At 33.4% G+C, this 26,857-nt stretch overlaps 1 long non-coding RNA gene across 2 annotated transcripts; it reads right to left on the reverse strand.

Moving 5' to 3' along the window:
* Window positions 1–6,239: 6,239 nt before the first annotated feature.
* Window positions 6,240–14,384, reverse strand: LOC146992944 (uncharacterized). 2 transcript variants are annotated; one of them, XR_015038882.1, is made up of 4 exons: window positions 14,148–14,384; window positions 13,545–13,662; window positions 10,473–10,579; window positions 6,240–7,408 (listed from the first exon to the last, which is right to left on the reverse strand). It is a non-coding gene; the product is annotated as an uncharacterized LOC146992944 (long non-coding RNA). The 2 variants fall into 2 exon arrangements; XR_015038883.1 differs by lacking the exon at window positions 13,545–13,662 and having other exon boundaries at window positions 6,243–7,408; window positions 14,148–14,375.
* Window positions 14,385–26,857: the final 12,473 nt, after the last annotated feature.

Below are 26,857 nucleotides of genomic sequence, written 5' to 3' on the forward strand. Positions count from 1 at the left end.
AAGCCCTACATCAGAAACAACAGCCATTTAATGCACATTGGTCTCAAGTGTCTTTCCAGTGCAGGATTTACGTATAAGCTACACATATAAGCTAATATTATATATAGCTTAGGCCCCCACTTTCTTCGCTCCCTTAAAATTAAAATATAGTATAACAGACTTATAAAGGGCCCTATATTTCAAACAGCCTAGAGCCTTATCAAGTCTAAATCTAGCTTTGTGTCTTCCTCAGAAAGGAATTCGTGCTAAATAATTTATGTGAATATGGGAGCTTCGACAGAGGTTAATCATGCCCCAACCCATTGCTTTACAAAATTTCACTTAATACTCACATGCATGAATGACGTAATGGGCTGGAGCCACTCGGTTTGGAATCATAAACAGTGGCTCAGAGTCATGGGATTATCTTCAGAAATCATGTGAAATCTCGCCTACAAAAATCTTACTCTCCCATCTTGGGTAGTAGTAGGTATAGGCTCAGTAAACAGTCATCCACTTACATATTAAAAATGGCGAAGCGGTGTCACGCAACATGGGACTGAGTAGCAGTGAGTTCATCTGAATCCACAGTCTGCGCTGAGATCTAGAAGACCTCTTTATAAGAAAGGAGGAAAATTGAACTTACATAAGTGCATCCTTATGTAAGTTCAATTTTTGTTTTCATTACTGACTAATTAATTAAGCAAAGGATCAAATAAATCTTCGACACCTTTATGCAAATTCACTTTACTGGACTTTATCATCTATAAATACAGCTTCGAAATTCTAGATCACAAGAGCTCTGTTAAAAGAATCAAGCAAGCCAACTAGATATCTAGTTTGCCTTGAATCAAGATGGTTTGATAAGAAGTACATCATAACTGGGCCGTTCCTAGGCCATTAGATGCCCGAGTACATTCGAGATTGCCGCCCCCAAATTTAAAACAAAATGCTCAATGATTAATAAAATTTATATTTCATACTCACTAAGTACTTACATATGACACATTGTATAACAAGTACTGACATAATATGACAAGTATTTACAATGAATTTGAAATATTTAGGTATCGCGGAAGTCCGGCCGCCCCTGATTTTCGAAGCCCGCTTACTTTTACACTCTCCACCTTCACTAGGAACGGCCCTGCATCATAAAGATACTTGCACACCTGTGCAAATCGTTGTTGTTTGATAATGCTTGTTACCTAAAGAAATTGTTAGAAATGCGCCTGCCTTGAAGACGAGCGTCCCTGATGAGTATCATTTTCTAACTTCAGAAAAGCACTCTTCATAAAAGTGCATACTTATGTAAGTTCAATTTTTGTTTTCATTACTGACTAGCAGTGGAGTAGCTAGGGTGGGGCAAGGGAGGACATCTATCCCCGGGCGCAGAATTCAGGGGGCGCGAAATTGATGTTACGAAATTTTAGAATGAAATGTTTTCCGTTCTTGACACAGAGAAAGGGGCGCAAAATCTTCAGTTGTCCCCGGGCGCCGAAAACCCTAGCTACGCCTCTTCTGACTAATTAATTAAGCGAAGGATCAAATAAATCTTCGGCACCTTTATGCAAATTCACTTCACTGGACTTTGTATAAATGTTCTCTTTGAGAAATGTGTGACGAGCGTTTCCGTAGAAAGATCTTGTTTTTCACAAAAGTGCCGAAAATTAATTCCATCCACTGCATCATTAATTAATTAATCTGCAATGCAAATGAAAACCCCATTCGCATAAAGAGACCTGCCTTAAATTGTCCGTATCCTTACAGAGGTTGCATTTTTCAAAATTACAGATTGATTTTTTGTAAGGTTCACATGCCTTTATGCCAAGGCACCCTTACAAAGAATTTTATTTTTTCGAACAGCGATCGATCTTTATAAAGGTGTATTCACCATTATATCTGGGTGCTATTATGAAGGTGTCTCTAAGAACCACCGCAAAAAAATACCATACATCGCAGATTATCATCGCAATAACTGGGCACATTGCAGATAAAATTAAAGAAAGGCAAGGTGAGCTGCATAATATCCATTGATTCTAGATACTCCTGTTGGAGCCACAATTGCATATATGTTTGTGCATTTTAATTTTGGTATAAGCATATATACAGCTTCCATAACATGCGACCCATCCTCCTATATACAAGGTGTTTCGGTTGATCTTTGCCATTTGACATTCTATATTCTTACCCAGAAGAGACCATGTTCATTGAAACAGGTTCTGATGCAAATGTGCAAACATTAATATTATGATACACATGTGGTTGGGCACCTTTTCCCATATATTCTTACAGTGGCTCCTCCATTGCCGTCAGCTGTTTGATACACGAAGTGAATGTCTGCAAACTCTGAATTCGTAAAACGGTATATACTCTGTGGTTGGAATCAGAAAGCTCTCCAAGTGCCTACCAGGAGCACTGGTACTAAATACAGATTTATCTGTTTTTCCATTTCTGGCCTTGTTGCTCCATATAAATACGGTTTATTTCGTTTGATTTTTATTAAAGATGAGTCAGCCTGTATATATAACAGAAAGATGAATTGTATTTTGCGATGCATATGAGAGGTTACCTTTAAAGTGGGGGAACTTAACAAAGCAAGGTTATGCGTAATTATGTCCTAACGAAAAAAAATTGTTTTTAATATTATATAATCCTAACTAATATTATAAATGCGAATGCGAGTTTGTTTGTTTATTACCCTTTCACTTTTTAATTACTTAACCGATCACCATGAAATTTTCAAGAAAGATGAGAAAAGGTTATAGGCTATATAATGTAACTTATCAGTTGAAACTTAAACTATACAATAAGTTTTATAGTTAAAATGATTGCCGTTGTATAAACATTAAATGTTAAACGATATAAAAGTTTGTCTGCGCGCACAGGTGCTTGGCTTGTCTATAAAATGTTTGCGTGGTTTCAGCCACGCAAACATTTTATAGACAATAAATATTTAATAAACATTTTATTTATAACCTTTTCTAATATCCAGGGGCATAGCTATAGTATTTGACATTCTATATTCTTACCCAGAAGAGACCATGTTCATTGAAACAGGTTCTGATGCAAATGTGCAAACATTAATATTATGATACACATGTGGTTGGGCACCTTTTCCCATATATTCTTACAGTGGCTCCTCCATTGCCGTCAGCTGTTTGATACACGAAGTGAATGTCTGCAAACTCTGAATTCGTAAAACGGTATATACTCTGTGGTTGGAATCAGAAAGCTCTCCAAGTGCCTACCAGGAGCACTGGTACTAAATACAGATTTATCTGTTTTTCCATTTCTGGCCTTGTTGCTCCATATAAATACGGTTTATTTCGTTTGATTTTTATTAAAGATGAGTCAGCCTGTATATATAACAGAAAGATGAATTGTATTTTGCGATGCATATGAGAGGTTACCTTTAAAGTGGGGGAACTTAACAAAGCAAGGTTATGCGTAATTATGTCCTAACGAAAAAAAATTGTTTTTAATATTATATAATCCTAACTAATATTATAAATGCGAATGCGAGTTTGTTTGTTTATTACCCTTTCACTTTTTAATTACTTAATTAAAGCAGCGCCTGGGGACAACTGAAGCATTTGCGCCCCATTCTATGTGCCAAAAATGGAAAACATTTCATTCAAAAATTTCGTAGCATCAATAAGGCGCCCCTTGGATGCTGGGCCCAGAGACAGATAGCCTCACCCTAGCTACGCCACTGCTAATATATCAAAATATTTCTTGAAAATTTCATGATGATCCGTTAAGTAATTAAGGCGTGAAAGCGTAACATTTATTAATTTTTACTTGTTTAATTTTATTATTTGAAATCCTTCAGGATTTACGGGTTTCGGGTCATCTTTCACAAAAATTTTTCAGTCATTAAGAAAATATACGTAGCAGTTTTACTAGATTTCATGGCGATACACTCCACGTAAATACAAAATATCCGCGGTCTTATAGGTATAGAAGAAGGGCAGTATTTACTGAAATTTTACGCAGAGTTTATTTTTAAAATTCACGCGAAGTTGAAACTTATTTAAGGACATTAACGCGAGCGAAGCCGTGGGTAAAAGCTAGTAAAACTATAAAACATGACGCCACATTAAATTAATTAACTGGAAAACAAGGGGCCCACCAGCGGCAACGTCGCTGAACACTGGTAGTTCGGTCCGAGGTTCGAATCCCGCGAACGGGCTGGCTGCATGGGTGTTTTCGTGGTTTTCCCCATGTGTAACGTGTATACGAGCCAGTTTCCCTTAAAAAGTCCTCCACGAAGGCATCCCTCCCTTAATTCAGATAGCCCTCGAGTGCTTTGCCGTAATTTAATAAGCCAAACGAAGTTTGAGAAAAACTAATCATTATTAATAGAAAGAGTTATAGGTATTTTTTCCTCTTTAAAGCGGTCTTTAATGGTATAATCGGAAGCCCGGCCGCCTAGAAATCATGAGGTTAGGAGTTCGAAACTCGGCGAGGGCGTATATTTTTCCTGCCTATTGGCGCCTGAAGTAAAATGTGGTAGCCTATAATATGTCACTATCAGGATTTAGCAACTGATCCTTACCTTCCTTGTCGCCCTAGAAGTGGGGGAGAATGCAAGGAATTTTCTCCTTTATTACCGTAATGGAAAATTTGGCTAGGGTATTGCACCTTTTTCATATTCTGGCTAGGCAGAAGAGTACCAGAGGGAGCATAACAGCCAGGCCACTGATTAAGAGGAGAGGCCTCCGAAGAACCTTAAGTTTTTAAGTATATATTAAAAAAAATGAAGCTAAAATGTGGTCTGTATTGAGAGAATCAATCCCTAACTCATAATTGGCACTAAACATATTTTTGGGACGGTGTATGTTTCAGTTGCTCCATGCTAGAGAAGCTTTTTGAAGTTGAAGTGGATTAAAAGCTATCTTCGATCAACAAGGTGCCAAGATTTAATGGCTTGTCAGTCTTTTTGCATTGAAAATACGGTAGCTAAACATGTTAATGAATTTTTGACAAAACTATAGACAAACTTTCGTAAGTCAAAATTCACTAAAAACAGTTATAGCTTTTTTATTTTTAGAAAAGTTAACAATATTTTTTAAATCATCAAAAATAGCTGATTAAGAAGCATTTTTAAATATAAATTTGTTTTCTAAATGTAATTTTCCCCCTTAATCTTAAGACTTGCTTTTCAAATCAATTCAAATATTTAATTTTAATTAAATAAATGTTAATTTTATATTTGTGTTAACATTTTGTATGGTGATCATTCCGATATAGGGTGACCAAGTGAGATTTCCATCCTGAGCATCGATAATTAAGTCTGGCACTGCAGATAGAATTTTGCATATATGCCCTATTTCTTACTTTGACAAATGTAATGATTTTACAAAATTACATGTTCTATTTGTACAACTTTTCCATCCTAAGATCAGTCAATATACTAAGCATAAAACCTATTTCAAACATTCTGCGTGTGTGTATTTATGTTTTATTTAAGCTAATAGAAAATATTTAATAATGGAAATTTCCTTCATCCAGAGTCAGTTTACAATCCATAAAAGATAATAAGATTAATACCAGTAATAATGTATACATAATGTAAATAATGAGTAAAATGCATAATATATTTTAATAAATGAAGCTGGAAATTGCAGATGTGTGAATCTTGAAATAAATACTGATAACCAAAAAAACAGAATAGAAATTTGTGCTTATTTTAAAAGTGAATGATACAGGCAAAGTTAAAATAAAAATAAACATTATCAATGAAGAGTAACATTACTTATACTACATTAAGGGGCAGCAAATGTGTATATGTAAATGTGTGCATTAGTGGTATTTATGACTTTACACTGAAGAATTTTTTTAATAGGTAAAGAAGCTAATGGGATAAATGAAACTAAAGGAATTATTGATATGTTGTCCTCTATTAAAGACATATGTGTTATTTTGTTCCATTGGCTAATTCATTTTCACATTGGACTTGTAATTGAATTTTAAATTAAGAATGAATCTGTGTGCTTTTTCAGGGAAGGGAAGTTATGCTTTATAAAATTATAAGTATGCAATATTTACAATTAAACAGAAAATGAGAGGTGTATGAAAAAATTACAAGAAAAAAGGGAATTTTAAATTTTTTGACAGGATGAAATTTAAAATACTTCTCAGTCATGGTTAATAAGACTTAGCTGAATATTAAATATATGTATCAAATTTATTGAGAATAAAAATTGAAGCTAACAGAATGATAATAATAAATTAAAAAATTTATTTACATGCATACAATTTTATGTTAAATATACATAAAATTTTCATATGAGAATACAAGAATAAAGAATTGTTTTACTAAAGAGTCTTGAAATAACTGTAGCTTTTTCTTTCAATTTTAAATTCAATAACTCTTAAAATTATAGTGATATTTATAAAAGCATAATAAAAATAATTTGATTAAACATTCCTTTTACATATTAGGCCAACTAATATTACATATTACAGCTCATGAAATGTTTCTGGTATGGAAAAAAGGATCCTTCTAAAAAATTTTCTTTACATATATATAACTAAAAATGTATCAGTTCATTTTTTCTATAATTATGTTTTATGAAAATATTCTTAAACTATTGAAAAGAATGAAATTTCCTTCGTTTTCAAATGATTATGAGATGGATTTTAATGTAATGCTGATAAAGAAGATATTTTTAACATTAAAACAGAAAAATCTAAAATAGCTAAAACATATACACCTTGGATAAAAATTTGCAAGGAAAAAAATTATAAATATTAATGAAAATAAAATTTTCATAGCACATAATTTTAGCATTTTAGTAAAAAATTATAAAAATTGCATCATTATACTTTACATACAGCCACTTTACTGAGATATTTATTTCAATATTAAATATATAAATTTCATGTTTCATTTTCTATTTATCTATTTCACTATCTTCTAATTTGACAAATTTTGTCTCAAATCTCAGATAATGCATTAATTCTAGATTCAGCAGCAATTACTTTCACAAAACATATATGAAATTAACAAGATGCTATTAATTTTGCACGAAGGCTTTCCATATAAAATTAACTTCTCAGATTTTCTACATTTATATAGTTCTATATAAAAAGAGCATCTATTTTGGAACATAATGACCAATATGATAATAATAATGACCATATAACTTTATCGCACTAAGCACAGCAACTGAAAAATTGGTCACAAGATTTGTGGCTTAATTGTCTGATTTTCCGAGATTTAGGTATTAAGTTTTTATTTTGACTGACATTCCTCTTTGGAATGTCACTGGGTTTGCTTGATGCAGCCACTTGCCCTGAAGATGGTTAGCTTGGCTGTTCACAGCTTTAATGAAGCTTGCCGCAGGGTGGTGAATTCTACTGCATAACTAAGCAAATAGCTCCTTCACATTTACAAGTCTGCTGCTTCTGCACACCTAATCAGCTGGAAGGGATAAAAATTATAAACATAAATAATTACAAAATTGATTCACAATAAATTTTATATTTTAGTTAATTTATTTATTGAATAAAATAAATGTGAAAGTAATTAAAAAGCAGCACTGAATTAAAATATTAGTAATACTCATAGTGTAACAACGCTGATACTGCAAATGCTAAATTAAACGAGTATTGGGACTTTAAAGCATTAGAAATGAGTGAGTGTTGCATACAAAGGTTAGCATTTTGGATGCATAAATTCATGTCACACATAGAGAAAATTATGAAAACTTCCATGCAGCTAGTCTATTTGGCAGGATACACAAGTAATAAACATGTTTAATAATGAAACATAATAAAAATATTAATAATTAATGAGGGAAAATTTATAGTTTTGTTCTTTTTATTTAATATTTCTATTGTGAAAACTATCTAACTTAATACACTATTCACTTTCTCTTTGCCAGTACTAAACATTAATTCTGAATTATAATAAATTTTCTAACTGCTCTGTTATTCATTCACAATAGTAATGGCTTGAGTTAATTTCTTCTGCGTTTATTTCACTTATAACCTCCCAAAGTTTTCAACTACATTTTATCCTATAGTTCTAATCTGAGGTAATGTGCTGCAAATATCAAGTGTTAAACTGTCATAATAATAATACTATAGACAACTGAAGTTAACAAGCACATATTGTAAAGCTTCAATCATATGCAGAAGTGATTTATATGCAAGTACAGTCAAAAGTCGTTAATCCGGACTCATCAGGACTTCGGCGATTCCGGATTATCGATTTTACCGGATTATAGATCATCAGTTTAAATCTGGTAAGATGGCATGCAGAAATTACAAAATTAAAAATATGAAACCGTAATTTATGAAATAAAGAACAATTATGATCTAAAGGGTATCAAAATTTACAAAAAGAAAAAGCTTAATATTTATTTGTTTACTTTATTAAACATTTATTTCAATGTAAGTTGCTTCGTTTCATGTGATAATACTTTCTCTTTAATTCTATTAAACAGACATAATTTCTCGTTTAGTTACAAAGTTCCGCTGTTCAAGTCCTATAATTGCTGTGTTGAGAATACCGACTAATTTGTCAATGGAAATGTTTTCGTTTTCAATAACCTCTGGGTCACTTTCTTCACTATCGGAAGCGAATTATAATGACGAGGAACTTGATTTAAATCATATCAAAGACGGAGTACATAGACATGAAATACTATACTTAGTAAGGAATTATAAGCCAAATAAAATAAAAACATCTGCCCTGAAGATAAGGATAGTGCTGACAGATCAACTTCCGATCCGCGGCGTGAAATTGATAAACAGATTTCGGATTTCAGAACATACTTTCGCTTTGTAGATATAAATTACATATCAGTAAATATATATCGGAAATTCTATTTGACATAATCGAAAGTTCAAGCTTACTTTTATGAAATTGTTCTAAAAGTCTGCAAAAAACAATAAGCCGGATCCAATTCGAAGATTAAGGAGCAACGCAATGTGCAACATTAACTGAATCAGATAATTTTAGCTTAGCTTATACCTCTGTTACGCATTAAACACGCATGTGCACAAACATATTTGCAGCCGTAAAGGTCTTACGCGCACTCTTAAACGCCTGTGCGCATGCGTGAACGCAACACATGCGCAGAAAGTTTGTAGCTTTGAGGTCTGGATTATGGGTGTCCGAATTAACGACTTTTGACTGTATATCTTTATCATTTGGCCAATTTGAATTCAACAAAATAATCTAATTTTCATAATTTTCTCAATTTTTATTGTCTGCAGATAATCAAAACCATTTTTAAAGAGGGACTACTGCACATTATTGTTAAGAAATATATCACATTGACATTCTTCAGCTTTATTACTTTTTAACTTTAACAAATTAATATTTAAGTACTAAAAATTAAATATAACACAGTTATAGCTCTGAAGTTATGTGACAGATGCGATGAGCGAAAGCTCTGAAGTCAGATTCCAATCAGTCTGGGTCATATTTATTTTGCATATAAAACAATACATGTGAATTCTAGTTAAATAGAACCAATGACTAAAAAGCACTTGTTTTAAAAAATACATAATAAAAATGTATTTTTCATATTACATATCAATACAAAATAGCATATTAAAATAAAGTCATAGCTGCCCGGATGGTATAGTGATTAGGGAAGCCTGAGTACAATACTGAGGGACCCGGGTTCGAATAACGAACAAGGCATGGATGTAAATTATCTGTCCCTTCATAGGAGGCAAAGGTGGCCTGCCTATTAGGTGCCTCCATAATAGATCACCATATCTGATTTTAGGAGTGGCCAATGCCGGCATAGGCAAGCATCCACCATTGGAAACAAAAAGTACATGTGCAAGAAATGGAGTTATTCTGATGCTAATGGTTTCATAAAATTAATTATTCTTTTCTGATAACTCGATTCATAATTATAATGTGGGGAAAAAAGAAGAAATATAGAATATCAAATCCCATTTACTTTCCTGAACCAAAGTATGAAAGTAACAGCACAGTGTATAAAAATGTTGAACAACTGCATCGTCTGTTAACACAGTTATAACTGAAGTACTGTTTTGAAGAAGGGTATGGAGTTTTATGGCAATTAGCATATACTTTGATGCTTCTTATTTCATTAAAGCTAATTCTTATATATAGGCATAGTAATGTTTTGTTCATCAGCATTTTATGAATTATTGACAATTTCAAAACAACAAGTATAAATATGCAAAATAAAATAAGGAGCTGTACGACTTAAAGCTCATATAAATTGGAATACCTTATGTTGGAGCATTGCTGAACTCATACTTAAAACAGAATAAAATGATAAATGAAAATCAAAACACTACTATATATGCACTGTATGTTACTTCCTTATTAAAGCAGACAGTCTGGATATATTTAAAAGTTACAAGTTACAAATTTGGTGATTCAATCAGCTTATTTTGTTATGGTGTCTTTATTAAACAATAATCAAATGTCACCTATGGATATTCTAATATATTTTAAGAACATTAGGCTTAAATAAAAAGTTAAACTTTACCTTTCTGGATTTTGGAAAGCCTAACAGATTTCAGTTTACAAAAGTCCCATTTATTGCTATTACAGGCCACACATCGAGCAAAAGCTTTCATTGAAGGGCAGTTCAACCTGAAAAAAGAAATTAAATCACCATTTAAAATTTCATGATCAGGGTAACAATACAAAGGTTTAGCACTTGGCTTATAAATAATCCTGCTCTTTCAGAAAAATTTAATTGCCATGACAATAGATTTAGGTTGGTAACTTATTTCTGTAAAAAAAATGTTATGCCCTTTCCAGGAAAAACATGAGCACACATATTTACCATATAACATATTCCTCGAAGTATAACACAATGGCTTCAAATCACATTAATTAGAAAGTTTGATTTCATTTCTACTTTAACCAGTTTGCCTTCATGGCCATATGACATACAATATATTCTTTAAAATAAAGACTAATGTAACAGATTCAAATAACAAATTTAAAAGTTTTGCCCCATAAGTGAAACTTTACTAGTGAAAATATAACTTTGTACCCCATAAGTGAAAATATAACTTTGTGAAATAAATCTTGCATCCAATTTAAGGCCATGAGAACTGATGTTTGACAAATACTAAAGAAAGTTTATTTATATTTTTGATGCATTAGACATGAACCTGATTTAATCAAAAAAACTTTAATATGGGGGATAGGTTGGAATAGCTTTAACTTCTTTGATAAGCTGAAGCATGTTTAGAACAAAATGTTTTAATGACAAGTAAATTTCCATCATTTGCAAATCATTATATTATTAGAAAATACATTTTAATGAGATACTAACAACTATGACATTTTATGCATAAAAAGAGTAAAAATTAAGCCAGTTATCATTTGGCTTTGTGGTGTCATCGAAGCTTTGCTTCTTCTCCCAGCATAAATTCTTTGGTGGTACACTACTATACTGTCAACAATATTGTTTTCATATTAGTTCCACAACAGTAAATTAACATGTTCCAGTTCAGAGTTTGAATGCATCTGAAATGTTTTGTGCACAGTTTGAATTTAAGAAAAATCTCTTTCCTTCAGACTTATATTTTCAGCTCAATATTCTAATGATTTACTTTTTTTGAAATCATATACTACAGCTATATCCATTTGACTTTGAAGGGAAGATTAATAATTTTTATCTTCTTATATCCTACCCATATATCTTTCTTTCTGAGTAGCTATGTGCAGAGTTAAAAAATGTATAGACATATAAAAATAATAAGGATAGCTTAATTATTTTTATTGAGAAAAATTAAATGTGCATAGCTATATATGTAAGAATACATAATTAAATTAGTCCAAATCATATTTAATGCATCTCCATATCTATTTTAATATTTTCATTTAATATGTATTTAAATGCACTAATCATTTTATCATTAGAATTCTAGTAAAAGTAAGAAAAAAGCTATAATAAATTAAATGCTGTTGTTGTTGGTATCATTTTAACTTTGCCCAGTTTGTCTTCATGGCAATAGCAATATTTATAACATATATAATACCTAAAAAAGGAACATTTTGTTATGTTAATAATAATAATTTGCTGCATTTTTTAACTCCCCAAACCCCATAAACGTTTTGCGAAAATATAAAAAACTTTAAATAGCAATATTTATAACATATATAATACCTAAAAAAGGAACATTTTGTTATGTTAATAATAATAATTTGCTGCATTTTTTAACTCCCCAAACCCCATAAACGTTTTGCGAAAATATAAAAAACTTTATTTTCTTTTACCGTAATGTTCGAAAAATAAACCCCATAAACGTTTTGCGATTCAAACTTTATTTTCTCTTACCGTAATGTTCGTTGCGAAAATATAAAAAACTTTATTTTCTTTTACCGTAATGTTCGAAAAATAAACCCCATAAACGTTTTGCGAAAATATGAACTAATAATGATTTGCGACTTTCAAACTTTATTTTCTCTTACCGTAATTTTCGAAAAGTAAACAGAAAATTTCCCTTTTCCTCCTTCAGGAAAATTCCCTGTGTGGGTTGCAACAATTATCAGGGTTACCATATTCTGGCGCACATACGCTCACTTCCGATGTAAACAAATCCGCAATTTCGCCAAGTGCCGGTTATGGAAACATCCCCGATATTTTTGCATGTTTACAGAATTAATTCAAATTTGTAACCGGCGATATGATGAGTCAGCGATTTTCTAAAACACACGAAAACAATCGATTTGGCGACCTGGCAATTTTTTTAAAACTCGCCAATCTGGACCGTAATATCTAGTTTTACCATATTGCTGTTGTGAAAAGACATGTTTGAAGATGAGTACAAGTTTAACAATTTAAAAATACTGTAATCCTAAAAACAAATCATATGGACCATGGCAGACAAAAAAATAAGAAAGGCACTGCAAAAGCATATGGTTAGACATGGCCAGAATCTCATAAAAAATAGCACACATTAGCTTCTTGGCAAAACATACTTTGGCTCAACTTCGATGTTAATGTTTCTGGTTAAGTAGAAGCAACATTAAAACTGGTTTGCAGTAAATGCTGCCAAATGAACACATAACTGAAATATTTGCTGATATTAAGAAAAATATTAATTTGTTCAGCTAGACATTTAGCAACAATGCTCATCCAATAACAACAACAAAATTATAAATTTGTTCACAGAATGTAATAAGAAATTTGTGTAAATAAGAACATAAGCAACAACAACAAAAGGCACATCAATATCACTGCCACACCATATAATTACGTTTGAATAAGAAAACAGAGTTATGCGCACAGCATTAAAAGAATACCTTTGAAGTACACCATATTCATTTCTTACCCTGAATCGACCAGAACCATGTAATTATTTAATCTGCAACTACATTTTGAAATTTAATAATACACACAAATTATATACATTTAATACACATTTTGTACCGAAATTAAATAAGTACAAATATAGTTTTTACTAACCTATACATGCAGAAATTCAGGGAAAAAAGATCGCATTTACCAGTTTGCTTTAAAAAAATGAATTAACATAAATAATTACAATTGAAAACCTATTAATTTAAGCAAATAATGGATTATAAATTTTAATTTTACCTTACAATCAAGAATGAGAATAGCCACATCACACCCACACCACGCTGCATATAGGCAAGAGAACATTAACTGGGCTGAATAACAAAACAACCATCACAGCAAAAGCTACTGCTTCTTGCTGCAATTTTAAATTTCGCTACAAATAACAGAATAATACTAGAATTGCTTACAATAAGTGTACATAGAATGTTAGGCTTTTGGTATTAATATTACACGCTCTAGCTCGGCTGAAGTTAATATGTTAATGTTTCTGGCTAAGCATGTTCAACTAGATGCATTATTAAAGCTGATTTCCAATAACGTCTGGAAAGTTGAGGGCAGATAACCAAAATATTTGCTCAGCCAGATATTTAACATTACTATTAATACGATATCAAAGAGAACATGAAAAAATGAGTATATTTGTTCAAAAGAACACAGAAATACAAGAATATATTACATTTCGCAGTATTTAAAGAAAAATGGGTGAATAAGTACATAAACGACACGAATTTTTTTTCTTCCTTTTAACTGCACACACAAACCAATAAACTATATACAATTCATAAATAATTTTGTATTCAAAGTTAATTAAATATTTACAAAATCAAAAATAATTCTTACCTATACATTCAGCAGAAAACGAATTATGCCTATAATTGCGGTCTATGCAAGAAAAAAAATAATGATTAAAATTAATCAAAAAGACAATTAAATTAAAAAAAGACTATTCATTTAAGTGGAAAAAGCATTAGAATTTTAATTTATTTGAATTTCAACTTAAAATTTGGAACAATAGATATCACTTGTATTCTCACCACTACACCATCCCACCACGTTCGAGAACAAAATGGCGCTCGATTCGCATGCAAGGAGGTTAGAATACATGGAGATGGCATCTCTGCTATCGCAATACGCGGAGAGTGAAGCCGGGGGAAGCAAATAAGCCACGCCTCGTTAGGGCAAGAAAACGCTTCCCTTACAATGTGAAGTGAGGTTAAACGTCAGCTTGTTTGAAGTTTTGAGTGTGTTTTCTGATTTCTTATGTGAAGACGTGAGAGGGTTATAAGGTACTGAATGGTTACATTGAAATAATGTCTACATTTCGGATTTCATTTCCATATAAAAGAATGTTTTTTTAACATGCATAAATAAGTAGAATAATTGAAATGTGCGTTTGAAAAGCCGTCAGCAAAGAGTTTGAGTATTTTCTCGGTGTGACGTGCGCGAAGAAACATCTATAATTCTCAGATTTTTCTTCAATTAATGGTTTGAATATTATACTCGTAATTAACTGAGTTGTAAAAGCAAAACGGTAAGTAAACAAGGAAAGGGGGAGTGGTCAGCTCATCCTGGAAAAGAAAACGCGTTATTTTAAAGGTGTGATCATATTATATTACAAGTCATATTTTATGTATTTAATTTTATTTTCTGTTCAAGTAAATATTTAATAACAGGATTTAATTTGGGGTGAAATTTGTGGGAGTTTTAAAAATAAATATGCAGAATTTAAATATTATTTTTTATCATTGTTCATGTAATTTAATATTTTTCAAAACGTAAGTAGAATTTTGAACATGGAAAATTGAGAATTATACCTGTATATATTTAGAATAACTAAAATATAATCAATTAATGGTTTGAGTATTTATTTATTTATTTTCACAATACCTTTATTGCTAGCATTCATTAATGACAGCATGTAATTACATAATGCATTTCTCATTTAACTCATTTTAAGGGAATCAGTCCCTTTGTACATATATTTTTCCTCTGCATATCCTGATAATCATTAGAATTGATACAACTATCAGCACTTGCAGCCGTTTCCTTGGATAAGTTTTAAATATGCACAGCAAATTTTTATCTAACTTTGAGCAAAGTATAATTAAATAAATGATAGTATATATGTTAAAAGAATATTTACGTGTGAAATGTAATACCGGATCCTGCTATTCTTCTATTTGTACAGCCGAAAGCGACTCAGGAATTTACCATTCTGGCAGGAATAAAAATTGCTTCTCGGAACAATATTGCAGCCGTCTACAAGATGATAGAAAATGTAGAAATAAAATGAAATGGCTGGAAAAAGTGAAGGAAAAAGCGCGCGAAGAATTCACGGTCTTTAATTTACGAAACTGGGTGTGGCTAGGTTCTGCCTCATTGGCTGAAGAGCTCGTCAATCTTTCTAAAGCCACGACTACTGAGGGCATGCTTTCCCCTCCTTTTTGGCTTCACTTGGACTGCGCGCAGGGCATCTCCATGTATTCTAACCAAGGAGGTTAGAATACATGGAGATGGCGTCTCTGCTGTCGCAATACGAGGAGAGTGAAGCCGGGGGAAGCAAATAAGCCACGCCTCGTGAGGGCAAGAAAACGCTTCCCTTACTATGTGAAGTGAGGTTAAACGTCAGCTTGTTTGAAGTTTTGAGTGTGTTTTCTGATTTCTTATGTGAAGACGTGAGAGGGTTATAAGGTACTGAATGGTTACATTGAAATAATGTCTACATTTCGAATTTCATTTCCATATAAAAGACTGTTTTTTTAACATGCATAAATAAGTAGAATAATTGAAATGTGCGTTTGAAAAGCCGTCAGAAAAGAGTTTGAGTATTTTCTCGGTGTGACGTGCGCGAAGAAACATCTATAATTCTCAGATTTTTCTTCAATTAATGGTTTGAGTATTATACTCGTAATTAACTGAGTTGTAAAAGTAAAACGGCAAGTAAACAAGGGAAGGGGGAGTGGTCAGCTCATCGTGGAAAAGAAAACGCGTTATTTTAAAGGTGTGATCATATTATATTACAAGTCATATTTTATGTATTTAATTTTATTTTCTGTTCAAGTAAATATTTAATAACAGGATTTAATTTGGGGTGAAATTTGTGGGAGTTTTAAAAATAACAATGCAGAATTTAAATATTATTTTTTATCATTGTTCATGCAATTTAATATTTTTCAAAACGGAAGTAGTATTTCTAACATGGAAAATTGAGAATTATACCTGTATATATTTAGAATAACTAAAATATAATCAATTAATGGTTTGAGTATTTATTTATTTATTTATTTTCACAATATCTTTATTGCTAGCATTCATTAATGACAGCATGTAATTACATAATGCATTTCTCATTTAACTCATTTTAATGGAATCAGTCCCTTTGTACATATATTTTCCCTCTGCATAACCTGATAATCATTAGAATTGATACAATTATCAGCACTTGCAGCCGTTTCCTTGGATATGTTTTAAACATGCACAGCAAATTTTTATCTAACTTTGAGCAAAGTATAATTAAATAAATGATAGTATATATGTTAAAAGAATATTTACCTGTGAAATGTAATAACGGATCCTGCTATTCTTCTATTTGTACAGCCGAAAGCGACTCAGGAATTTACCATTTTGGCAGGAATAAAAATTGCTTCTCGGAACAATATTGCAGCCGTCTACAAGATGATAGAAAATGTAGAAATAAAATGAAATGGCGGGGAAAAGTGAAGGAAAAAGCGCGCGAAGAATCCACGGTCTTTAATTTACGAAACTGGGTGTGGCTAGGTTCTGCCTCATTGGCTGAAGAGCTCGTCAATCTTTCTAAAGCCACGACTACTAAGGGCATGCTTTCCCCCACTTTTTGGCTTCACTTGGACTGCGCGCAGGGCATCTCCATGTATTCTAACCTCCTTGATTCTAACCTCCTTGTTCGCATGGCACATTGGAGGCATGTTCATGCGCAGATGGTCTCTGCGCAACCAGTCGTACATTTAGCATTTTTACCATGTTTGAGCTAGCCGTCCGACGTCGTACGGGTAGACACTTCCTTCAGAGTTACTTAAGGCCCGTCCACACGAGTACGCTCGAAACGTAGCTGACGAACGCGCTTTTACGTTAAATGCTTTTTATTCGTCCACTCAAGTTCAAATACAATTTTTTAAACTTGCAGTGAATGACACTTGATGTTAATACAGCTTCTTCACATATTAAAATTTTTTTAATTTTTAATTTAAAAAAATTATGTTTGTATTTTTATTTATTTATTTATTTATTTTTGTATTTTTAAACTTTTCTTTGTGGACTCCTAAGTAGGAAGTGACTTAATTTTTTGGGGGGAAATGGGTATATTACTTGTTTTTTAATTCCTTCAGGATGAGTATCGACCAGTTTGACAGACTTGCAGATTCTATATCGTATGAAAATTAGGATTTATAAAATTGGTTTGGAATACAGTATATAAAGAGAATTAAATTACTTAATTCTCTTTATATACACCATCCACCATATAATAAAACCAACTTCATATTTTTTTAACTCGCTCTCCCTTGGTCTTTTGTTTTTCTTTTTACTTATTTTTGAATTTAGAATGAGGTTCAAACTTTGGACAGTTTATGAGAAATTATGTGCATGATAAAATATGCAATAAAGTAAAAATAAAGAGAGAATTTATAGATGATATATGATAAAGAGATGCAGATATATTTTTACATAAGGATTTCTATTTGCACTGCACATTTTTAAACTAAGTTAAAAACAATAATAATAATGAATAAAATAAGAAATGAAAACAATAATAATAGGTAAAATAAGAATATAATGATTCATGATTAAATATAAGAAACACGTTTCAAAATGAGAAAAGCTAACTGAATTATACCGTCTACGGGTGACGTTCGAACTTGCGACCTTTCCATTCCTCCGCCACCGAAGCAGCGCGCTGACCACTCAGCTATCTGTGATAGCACGGTTTGTGAAAAATAATGTAACAAGTAGAAGTCGCTGCAAAGGTAATTTAATTAAACTTCAATAAATGTTTGCTGTATGACACAAGTTGTAACTTTCCTCCAAAATTTCGTAATTGTATTTTATTGAATACTCTTTCACAGTCAACTGCTTTATTTTAGAAGTTATTATATTGCTGAAGTTAGTTTTTGGTGTATTTAATATTGGGATATTTATAGAGCTTTTTATTACACATGATATAGCCAATATTTATAATAATTAAGGAGAATTTTGTAAGGCAGAAACTTTGATTTCGTAGAAACTGTAATTTATTTAGGTTCCAATTACTTACGGTGTTATAAATAGGTGAAGCATATGGATATACTGGTCGGATCATTGCTTTATAAGGATACAGGTTTCCCCTTTAATGAGAATTTTAAATGTATACTAATATGTACGGTTTGAAAAATCTGAAGATGGCGTGAACAATGCTGATTATTTTATTGCTGTATACAGTTATATTTCTAAGCAAAAACTCATCTCTGTGTGGCTCTGACGCCATATTGAAACGGGTAAGCAAGAAGGTTTTCTGATTATGACACGTGATAAGAACTCGGTCGGCTATTGGCTATACGCGCGCGTCGCGGGCGAAAAAGCTGACCAGGAGCGTACTCAGATTTAAAAGTCTTCTGCGTCCTGCGAATTTACGCCGGCGTCAAAAAAGTTACGTCAACTACGTCGGGAGCGTCCTCGTGTGGACGGGACTTTATAGTACGTAAACGAATGTGAAACTGTCTGGCCAGATGGTAGTAAAACCTTTTAATTGGAATTATGCCTAGTTCCGCATTAATTGCATTGTTTCTAATATAGTATGTTGCGTTCGTAATTTGCCGCAAAACAATATTCTGGGCAGTTTGCTCCATGAAGGAATGTTAAAGAAAGCCTTATTTCTCCTGTGTACTAATCACTAATAATTTATCTTTCAGCGAGTATTGGTTTAACCAAAGACAACTAAATCTACATACCTGCTCCACTGATTTGGGATGATATAGTTAGTGATATCTAGTTGGACCTGGTTTAGCTCAGTTTGGAGGTAAAGCATTTTAACTGCGTCCTTAATATAAATTTTCAAAAGCCTTCGAATTCTAATACCCTACCCAAAAACATGAAAAATATACCTTTAACATCTTTGCGTGTTCTTTCCAACATTAGGAAAAAGAAAGCAATAATCCACTTTCAAACAAACTAACCGTATCTCTAATCATAATAATTTTTCTCTCTTTCAAGATTGTTTTCCTGACAAAGTAGACATTTTCTAAAGAGAAATATGTTTTTAAAGACCTAATATATCGATACAGAATCGTATATTTGGAATATGGTCTAAGTCAGTGGTCACCAACTAACGGTCCGTGGATCAAATGGTACCGGGCAGTCCATTTCATTGAAACTGAATTTAAACTCCTAGGTTTACACCCCAAATTAAACATCTGTGTTTCATTAAAATTTTATTTATTTAAAAAAAGGGGCTCGAAGGTAGTGACATAATTTTTTGAATGTTTTAAAAAGTAAAAAGAAGAAAATTACCCTAACTATTTCCTCTTTCAATTAGTTTTAATGAAAAAATTAATCATCATAACTGTAAATATCATAAATAAAACACGAAAACGCAGCAAGAAATTAACATTGGAACCAGATCTCAAATTGCGCAGGAGCCGACCGCAGTCCGGTTTCGGTACTTCTTAGTTTTTGGGATAAATCCTAATTCTAGCCGGAGCGCACCGGAGCCCTCATTCAGAAGGCTCCGGCGCTTCTTTTTTGTAACTAAACAATTTCAGTAGAAATTTGAACTTGAAAATTTTATTTTTTGCAATAAAATTATATTACAAATCGCTTATTAAATTTTAATTTATTTCTTTACATTTTATTTAATTGTAATTTAATTATTTAATTACGTTTATCTTTAATTATTTAACTATTTACTAATAATAATTAGTTAATTTTATTTAATTAAATAATAATCATTAATTAAATAACAATTGACAAAAACTAATTACTAAAATTAATTAAATAATCATTACTTTCGTAATAATTAACTATTTAATTTTTAAATTATTAATGATTTCAATAGTCATTTTATTTATTTATTTACTTTTGTTCCTCTTTAATGACGGCCTTCCATAGGGCTCCGACACTTCTAATTTTAGAAATTAGACCTTGATTGGAACTAATGAAGAACTTTCTTATCTTCTCGCTCGATCGTGACGTCACACACAGCGAGAGTGTAGTAAAGCTTCTATAAAGAGAAGCTGACTCATCCGCCATTTAGTCGCCCAAAGACCACGTGACCATGATTTCTCTCTACTCTTTTGTGTGCTTTATGCGGTTTTGTTTAAAATGATTTAGTTTATTCTGCAATTAAAATGAGTGGATTTTCTGAAATGAGTTTTTCTCGTCGCTCAAGAGTTGTAGCTTAGGTAAAGAGAAGGTGTGTATCGCTCTTCTCTCTGTTTACCGGTACTTTCTCATGTTTAACAGTGCTTGGTGTACGTGTGTATTATGTTTGCTCAAATTTAACCCACAAATGAGCAAAAATAAGTACGAAACAGACGTCGTTAGAAAGTTTCCTTGGGAAAAAGAAAAGGCTCAGTGAAGAGACAGAAGAAAAGCCTTCAACGTCAAAGAAACATGTAACTTTTAATAGACAATACCATGAGTCTACTTGAAATATGGTTTTATCGGGACAGGTGATTCTCACAAACCATAACCTCTCTGCATAGTTTGCGGCGACCAACTCTCTAGTGGCGCAAAGAAACCTTCAAAACTGCTTCGCCACTTGAACGACAGGCACACTGGATTAAAAGACAAGTCCCTGGAAAAAAACTGGAACATGAAGGACAGAAGAAATTTATGAGAGCCACCACAACAATAAAGGAGAATGCACTGAGAGCATCATATTTGGTGGCTAACGGTATTGCTAAAGGTAAAACGCCATTCACTATCGGTGAAGAACTAATCTTGCCACTAAAGACATTTGCCGTGAACTTCTAGGAGAGGCTGCTGTGGAAAAGATAGCACATGTGCCTTTGTCGGCTAGCAGTGTGACTAGGCGCATTGAGGAAATAACCCAAGACATTGAGACGCAATTGTTGGAGAGGATTAATGCATCTCCGTGGTACGCACTCCAGGTTGACGAATCTACAGACATCCACAACAAGGCAATACTACTTGTTTATGTGCGATATCAATATGAAGAGGATGTGCATGAGGATTTATTATGTGCACAATCTTTGCCAACCAACACCACAGGAGAAGAACTGTTCAAGTCACTGGATGGTTATATATCAGGACAACTAAAATGATCCTTTCGTGTAGGAATATTTACAGACGGAGCTGCTGCCATGACCGGACGACTGTCTGGTTTAACTGCTCGGATTAAGGAAGTTCCACCTGAGTGTGAATCTACACATTGTCTCACTCACAGGCAAGAGCTAGCAAGCCGAAAAATGTCACCGGAATTTAACAGCGTACTGATCGTTAAAGTTATTAACGATATCGAAGCACACGCCCCTAACTCTCGCCTGTTTGAGCAGCTTTGTGAGGAGAGGGACGAAGAGTACAGATGCCTTTTGTTATACACAGAAATAAGATGGTTATCCAGAGGAAAATCGTTACTCAGAGTATTTGAATTGCGAGAGCCATTGCAAAGATTTCTCTTAGAAAAGAAGTCACCGCTGGTAGCACATTTCAGTGACAATGTATGGGTCACCAAACTGGCTTCCTTGTGTGGCACATTCAACCTGCTGAATGAACTCAATCTGTGCCTTCAGGGAAAAATGGACAATTGTTTTCAAGATGGCAGACAAAGTAGCTGCATTTAAAGCCAAACTGGAGCTGTGGGGACGGAGCGTGAATGAATTTTAGACATTTTTCAGACATTACTGGATGGAAATCACCTGGATGACTTCGCACGTAGAAGAATGATCGGAAAGCTGGAGGAGGAGCATAGTGTCATCAGTGTAGCTCAAGAGTTCGGGAACAACAAAAGTGTCGTTTTGCGCACTTGGAAAGCCTTAGAAACAATAGGTACAGTTTTTAGAAAGGTTGGTGGTTGCCGCCGCAGGAAAGTAACTACTGTGGATGACCGATATATCGTCCTGAAGCAAAAAGAGCCCGAAACCAGTCAGCAAGCGCGATAGCTCAAAAAATGTGTACAGCAACGGGGCGACAAGTGTCGCGGTTAACTGTGTCCAGACGTCTCCGTATCCAGACGCAGAAGGTCCGCCGTTATGCGCTGCATCCGTTTGAAAGTTGGCCATCGGCGCCACCGTTTAGAGTGATGCAAGGAGCACAAACTTGGACATCTCATCAATGGAGTTTTGTTATCTTAACGGATGAGAGTCATTTTAGTGCTACAAGAGATTCTCAACGCCAGGAGAGAGGTCGGGACACGGTTTCATCCCAGCAACATCACGGAAAGAGACCGTGGAGAGTCCTGGAGTTCTCGTCTGGAGAAGCATTATGCTGCACGGGCGGACAGAGCTCCACGTTTTCGACAGAGGTTCTGTAACCGGAGATCGCTGTTGTCAGGAGGTAATCCTTCCCCATGTGCGTCTGTTCCGAGGTGCCATTGGAGCAGATTTCATTTTATGGATGACAATACACGGCCACACCGGACTCCTGTTTTTCAGAAGCTACTGGAAAGTGAAGACATCACTGGAATGGATTGACTACCGTACTCCCCTGATTTAAATCCCATAGAACATGTGTGGGATGCTTTAGGGAGACGCCATGCGGCACGATTACATCCTCCGGGGAACGCCCAACAACTGTACAGACGCTGATTGAGGAATGGACACTCTTACCTCATGATTTGTTGGACAATATGGTGCTGGGTATGAAGCGACGGTGCGAAGCAACCATTGCAGTAACAGGAGGACATATCTCCTACTAAGGAACATCTGCTTGTTGTTCTTCCTCTTGTGCAGAAAATCATGTGTAACGATACTATGAGTTCAATAAAGCCTTTTTTTTGTTTGATTCCATACTGTACGCATTGTATTCATTTTTGTGCTACTATTCTTTTGTCATCGTTTAAATACAAAATGCTGTCTCTCATTTCTGATTTTCATGTCTCTCAGATGATTATTTGTGGAGTTATGGCCAAAAGAACACCTATTGCTTAAGTTTTGCACACCAGTGTAGATTTAGATCTGGGCACATTGGTTTGGTAATACTCAGGTCTGAAAAATCAATCCTCACTTTACAAAATGCTCAAATTGGAATGATTCTTCCGGCTGGTTAGTTCACCAGTAATCTGTTAGCATGATTCTGTTTAAACGTTTGCATAAGATACATTCGTTTATAACTTGTTTTGCCACCAAATGTCCATTTTAAAGTTGGTACTTTTATCTAACGAGGAAGAAATTTAGCTCTACAACAGTGTGGAAGTGTTGCATATTGTAATGATGAATTATTAACTTAGTAATTACATAACATTAAGGAAGAAGAGCTGGATTTTTTTATTTTGACTGACTGACTGGTGCCGTGACAATAATTCGCCTACTCGAATTAATCTTTTGTCATCTAAGAAAATATTCAAAGAAAGTAGAAACAAGAAAAAATAAGAATTGTAACGGAGGACGCCTTTATGCCTATATGTTATAGAATCAAATATTTTATTTTTGTATTGAAAAATGATTACAATTTCTGATTCGTCAGGAAAAAATATGAAATGTTGCAACCAGCTTTCTTGTTTGCCCTCGTATTTCAAATGAGCGTTATTATAATGGTATATTCTTCTTTTTACATTATTAAATGTTAAAACTGTGCTTTCAGCATGCCTGAGTTTTGTACTCGTATGTGTGGCTCTGTGCTCCGTAGAAATGGCGAACTGACATATAAAAATTATATGAATCTTGAAAGGAAGATATTCTACTCGAAACTTCAACTAAATGGAATAAATGAATACGACGAAGGAATTTCTAGAAATATCTGTTTTAATAATTTTGCTTTTAGAGGGTAAAGGCTGAGCGTCTTCAATTATAAAAGAGATTTATGCTTTCGAATCAGTTTAAGAGTATTAAAGCATTTTATATTAATTAAGCAAATATAATGATTCGAGCTATAACTTCTTCTTTCCTTAGTCCCCACCAAAATACAAATTAGTTATTACGCACTTAAGACGAGGGTTTGAAAAAGTTATAGAGTCTGGCAGCGTCGCCTTGTAGTTACGTACTATCGTCAGGTCTGCCAAAGTTATTCTGGCTTTAGAAACTGGCTAACCGAGGTTTAAAATACGCGCTGTTAGTCATCTTGAGCCAGCTTCAATGATCTATTGTGCGTGTAGTCTCGGGCTACATTATCTACATTTGGATTCAACTTTATTTTATGCCATTTAACCCTTTAACTGCTTAAGACGTGTTTAAACATTTTTGGAATTTCTTTAAAAATGCTTAAGACGTCTTTACATGAATTTCAAATCGCACGACAAATGCTTAAGACGTGTATACACGAAGCCCGAATTTCGCGAAGATTGCTTAAGACGTGTTTAGACGACGCGATCTGGTCTTCCTTCCCCTACCTTTCTGCAGGCGGCTGTCAGTTGACACAAAGGTCTTAATAGGGTGTGAAGTTTCTTTGAAAAGAGCACTTTACGAAAAAGTCCTTAGAGTGAAGTATCATTGTCAGACAGCAGGTATGTATTATCTGTGTGCCGACTAAAAGTTTGCGAAAGGAGATAAATCGTTTTACAACTGTTTGCCTTGTGGTACTTTATACAAATGAAAGTCAAACAGGATCCGATGTTGTTATAGTACATTGCCGAATTTTAGTAGAAACAAGAAAAAATAAGAATTGTAACGGAGGACGCCTTTAAGCCTATATGTTATAGAATCAAATATTTTATTTTTGTATTGAAAAATGATTACAATTTCTGATTCGTCAGGAAAAAATATAAAATGTTGCGACCAGCTTTCTTGTTTGCCCTCGTATTTCAAATGAGCGTTATTATAATGGTATATTCTTCTTTTTACATTCTTAAATGTTAAAACTGTGCTTTCAGCATGCCTGAGTTTTGTACTCGTATGTGTGGCTCTGTGCTCCGTAGAAATGGCGAACTGACATATAAAAATTATATGAATCTTGAAAGGAAGATATTCTACTCGAAACTTCAACTAAATGGAATAAATGAATACGCCGAAGGAATTTCTAGAAATATCTGTTTTAAAAATTTTATTATTAAGATTTTAAATCCAAAATGTTTTAAAATCTAAAGGAAAAAATATGTATTCCTTGAAACATTTTTGGAAAGAAATCTATCGATATAAAATCTCTTAAAATTAATGGAGTGTAAATTAATTAAAACAGTTAGTGTACGGAAGGGTTAGATATACTCCGCAAAAAAAATTACAGTCAGAAGATCAATTATTTAAAGAATTAAATTAATTACATTAAAAGAATTTAAAATAAATTAACATCTGTCCAAATGTCAATGCTAACAGCAATAGCACGAATGAAAGTTATTCTTTAAATTCCGAACTTAATTCCTCCGTCGGTACGCAATGATTGTGTCTTTGAGATTACTTTTCTTATAGATACTACAAAAGGCCGCCAACGAAGTAGCGGTAAAATCGTTGAATACTAATAGTTTGAAGAGGGTTCAAATCCTGACGAATAGATTGCCTGCATAAAAGTTTTCGCGAATTTTTTCTGCCTAAGTTTAATGTGAATATCAGCCAATTTCAGTTAGCTTTTCATGATGACGTGCCTTGACTACGAGTCCTCGCTCGGGTTGCGTTTGGTTTGGCTTGTTAGATTATTAAGCACGTGAAGGCGATCTGTCTAAGGAGAGGTATGCTTTCGTGACAGATTTTCTAAGGGAAACAATCTCGCACTACAAAAAGTTAAAACCATAAAAACGCCCATGCAATCAGCTTGTTCACGGGGGTTTGAATGCAGGTCAAACTACCAGTATGTTAAGAGAAGCGATTTCAAGAATGTTTAATTATTTTATTTAGTTTGTCATAAGCTAAATAAAATAATTAAACATTCCTGAAATCTCTTCACATTACTGAAATGGCAATAACTTCGAATTATATTATGCTACCACATTTTCCTCTAATACGAAATTTTGAACTTTTCCGTTATCGGACAGCCCACCAGCGACTGAGCGGAGTCTAACGAAACAACTGGTGGTTCTGTCCGGGGTTCGAATCCCTGCAAACGGGCTGGTTGCCAGGATAATATTCTTAGTTTTCCATATGTGTAACATGTATTCAAGCCAATTTCCGTTAGGCAGTCCTCGAACGAAGGCATCCTTCACCTTAGGCAAATAACCATGGAGTACTTTGCCATAATCAAATAAACCTTTATCCATAACATACTTCAAATATTTTTATGTTGAAAAGTGCATGCGCCAAAGTTGGTCCCCGTTGAATGAAATATGTTGTTTATTTTTTCTTTGTTTTTTTATAACAACAATGTTCTTGTTTTCAGAATCTGAATTATCAATAAAATTCTTTTAATAATGTGCGATTCTATTTTGTTTTTTGTTTAATGAAAAATTAATTTAAGCGACAAATTTCTTACATTTAGAAAAATTTTCGATTTTCGAAACG

This window comes from Stegodyphus dumicola, chromosome X2, assembly GCF_044657685.1.
Source record: "Stegodyphus dumicola isolate Sdum_Otavi_A_Nest chromosome X2, ASM4465768v1".
Taxonomy (NCBI): domain Eukaryota; kingdom Metazoa; phylum Arthropoda; class Arachnida; order Araneae; family Eresidae; genus Stegodyphus; species Stegodyphus dumicola.